Raw genomic sequence first — 4,077 nt, forward strand, 5'->3', positions numbered from 1 at the left:
ATGTAATTGTCTGCATCACTTCCAATCCCCCATGTTTTGTTTCTTGCAAATATATATATATATATATATATATATATATATATACATATACACTGCTCAAAAAAATTAAGGGAACACTTAAACAACACAATGTAACTCCAAGTCAATCACACTTCTGTGAAATCAAACTGTCCACTTAGGAAGCAACACTGATTGACAATACATTTCACATGCTGTTGTGCAAATGGAATAGACAACAGGTGGAAATTATAGGCAATTAGCAAGACACCCCCAATAAAGGACTGGTTTTGCAGGTGGTGACCACAGACCACTTCTCAGTTCCTGTGCTTCCTGGCTGATGTTTTGGTCACTTTTGAATGCTGGCGGTGCTTTCACTCTAGTGGTAGCATGAGACGGAGTCTACAACCCACACAAGTGGCTCAGGTAGTGCAGCTCATCCAGGATGGCACATCAATGCGAGCTGTGGCAAGAAGGTTTGCTGTGTCTGTCAGCGTAGTGTCCAGAGCATGGAGGCGCTACCAGGAGACAGGCCAGTACATCAGGAGACGTGGAGGAGGCCGTAGGAGGGCAACAACACAGCAGCAGGACTGCTACCTCCGCCTTTGTGCAAGGAGGAGCAGGAGGAGCACTGCCAGAGCCCTGCAAAATGACCTCCAGCAGGCCACAAATGTGCATGTGTCTGCTCAAACGGTCAGAAACAGACTCCATGAGGGTGGTATGAGGGCCCGACGTCCACAGGTGGGGGTTGTGCTTACAGCCCAACACCGTGCAGGACGTTTGGCATTTGCCAGAGAACACCAAGATTGGCAAATTCGCCACTGGCGCCCTGTGCTCTTCACAGATGAAAGCAGGTTCACACTGAGCACGTTACAGACGTGACAAAGTCTGGAGACGCCGTGGAGAACGTTCTGCTGCCTGCAACATCCTCCAGCATGACCGGTTTGGCGGTGGGTCAGTCATGGTGTGGGGTGGCATTTCTTTGGGGGGCCGCACAGCCCTCCATGTGCTCGCCAGAGGTAGCCTGACTGCCATTAGGTACCGAGATGAGATCCTCAGACCCCTTGTGAGACCATATGCTGGTGCGGTTGGCCCTGGGTTGCTCCTAATGCAAGACAATGCTAGACCTCATGTGGCTGGAGTGTGTCAGCAGTTCCTGCAAGAGGAAGGCATTGATGCTATGGACTGGCCCGCCCGTTCCCCAGACCTGAATCCAATTGAGCACATCTGGGACATCATGTCTCGCTCCATCCACCAACGCCACGTTGCACCACAGACTGTCCAGGAGTTGGCGGATGCTTTAGTCCAGGTCTGGGAGGAGATCCCTCAGGAGACCATCCGCCACCTCATCAGGAGCATGCCCAGGCGTTGTAGGGAGGTCATACAGGCACGTGGAGGCCACACACACGACTGAGCCTCATTTTGACTTGTTTTAAGGACATTACATCAAAGTTGGATCAGCCTGTAGTGTGGTTTTCCACTTTAATTTTGAGGGTGACTCCAAATCCAGACCTCCATGGGTTGATACATTTGATTTCCATTGATAATTTGTGTGTGATTTTGTTGTCAGCACATTCAACTATGTAAAGAAAAAAGTATTTAATAAGATTATTTCATTCATTCAGATCTAGGATGTGTTATTTTAGTGTTCCCTTTATTACTTTCCAACCCCACCACCCTTTCCCTACTTGGAGTAAACTAGTGAACAACAATGCTTAGGCCTCTACTTCCAGCTTATACATACTATATACATTTTATGGACACAGTCAAATTCTACAATAATTATATTTTGTTTGTTTTTACTCCTGAACTTCCTCCGATCATTTTCATGATGTCCATCTGGTTTGCTTCTATATGCCATATCTTTCTAACTGTGCTCTTTTTTTTGCTAAAAGTATTATTATATTATTGATCGATTGACTATGACTTTTCAGATCACCCAGTAGTGCTATCTGCAGGGTTAGCTCCAGGTAAATATTGCAATCCTTTAGCCATTCTCTGGACCTGTGTCCAAAAACAAGCTACAAATGGACAGAACCAAAACAAATGATCTAATGATTCTGTCTCTTCGCAGCAAAATCTGCAGAGCTGGGAAGATTGTATCCCCCATATAAATAACATTCTATTGGTAGCAAGAATTTTATATAATAATTTACATTGAAAGATTCTAATTTTTGAATCCGGTGTCGTTTTGCGTATCAGTTCATAAACACTATGCCATGGGATCGGTACGTCAAAAATCTCTTCCCAACTATTTTGCAATCTATATGGGACGGCTGTCAATCCTTTGGTCCTTAAATGAAACTGATATACTTTTTTATTTATCACAGTTTTCTTTAACCAATTATGTTATTTAATGCAAGGCTGACAGACAAGTTCCTTACTTATCTCAGCAAAGTAGAAATGCTCACTAACGGGGATGTAAACAAATTTGTGCACAAAATTTGAGAGAAATAAGCTTTTTCTGCATATGAACAATTTCGGGGATCTTTTATTTCAGCTTATGAAACATGGGACCAAAACTTTACATGTTGCATTTATATTTTGTTCAGTGTAGTTAGCATAATATGTTAAACACCTATCCAGGTGTTGTGAGATCGGGCAGGTGTCTGCATTGAACAAGGCCAGTGTGTGTGATGAAACACCTGCCTATGTGCCCTTGAGCAAGGCACTTAACCCTAAATTGCTCCAGCACAGTACTACTATGGCTGACCCTGCAAAACGTTTCCCTGCACCGTTATCCGGTGTATGTAACAATAAAACATGTTTTTTGCTGACACACAGGACTATTCAATCAAACACCTATTGCAGTAGTTCCATAATACCTCATTGAAATATCAGAATGTACTTTAAAAACCTACTACTACCAGAATGATCAGAATAGGAAATGTGTGAGCACACGGGTCGCCACTAGTTTGTAAACAGACACTAACAGGTTTGATGGAATTCTAGCTTGAACACCAAATCCTTATTCACATGGCAGCCATCTATACCAGGATATTTGCTGTGTATGTTTTTATGTATGGAAATATATTTGTACACTGCACAAGAGATCCACTGGGGACAATAAATATCGATTGTATTGAATTCAAAGGGGAGTGGCTATAAAGGACCTGTGGACAGGTGTTTTATACAGGTAACAAGCTGAGATTAGGAGCACTCCCTTTAAGAGCACTCCCTTTAGGAGCACTCCCTTTAAGAGCACTCCCTTTAAGAGCACTCCTTTTAAGAGCACTCCCTTTAAGAGCACTCCCTTTAAGAGCACTCCCTTTAAGAGCACTCCCTTTAAGAGCACTCCCTTTAGGAGCACTCCCTTTAAGAGCACTCCCTTTAAGAGCACTCCCTTTAGGAGCACTCCCTTTAAGAGCACTCCCTTTAAGAGCACTCCCTTTAAGAGCACTCCCTTTAAGAGCACTCCCTTTAAGAGCACTCCCTTTAAGAGCACTCCCTTTAGGAGCACTCCCTTTAAGAGCACTCCCTTTAGGAGCACTCCCTTTAGGAGCACTCCCTTTAAGAGCACTCCCTTTAAGAGTACTCCCTTTAAGAGTCTCCCGAGTGGCGCAGTGGTCTAAGGCACTGCATCGCAGTGCTAGCTGTGCCACTAGAGATCCTGGTTCGAATCCAGGCTCTGTCGTAGCCGGCCGTGACCGGGAGACCCATGGGGCGGCGCACAATTGGCCCAGCGTCGTCCAGGGTAGGGGAGGGAATGGCCGGCAGGGATGTAGCTCAGTTGGTAGAGCATGGCGTTTGCAACGCCAGGGTTGTGGGTTCGATTCCCAAGGGGGGCCAGTATGAAAAAATAAACTGTAAGTCGCTCTGGATAAGAGCGTCTGCTAAATGACTAAAAATGTTAAATGTAAAATGTTAAGAGTGTGCTCCTAATCTCAGCTCGTTACCTGTATAAAAGACACCTGGGAGCCAGAAATCTTTCTGATTGAGAGGGGGTCAAATACTTATTTCCCTCATTAAAATGCTAATCAATTTATAACATTTTTGACATGCGTTTTTCTGGATTTTGTTGTTGTTATTCTGTCTCTCACTGTTCAAATAAACCTACCATTCAAATTATAGACTGATCAT

Source organism: Coregonus clupeaformis, unplaced genomic scaffold (genome assembly GCF_020615455.1).
Source record: "Coregonus clupeaformis isolate EN_2021a unplaced genomic scaffold, ASM2061545v1 scaf0157, whole genome shotgun sequence".
NCBI classification, from domain to species: Eukaryota; Metazoa; Chordata; class Actinopteri; order Salmoniformes; family Salmonidae; genus Coregonus; species Coregonus clupeaformis.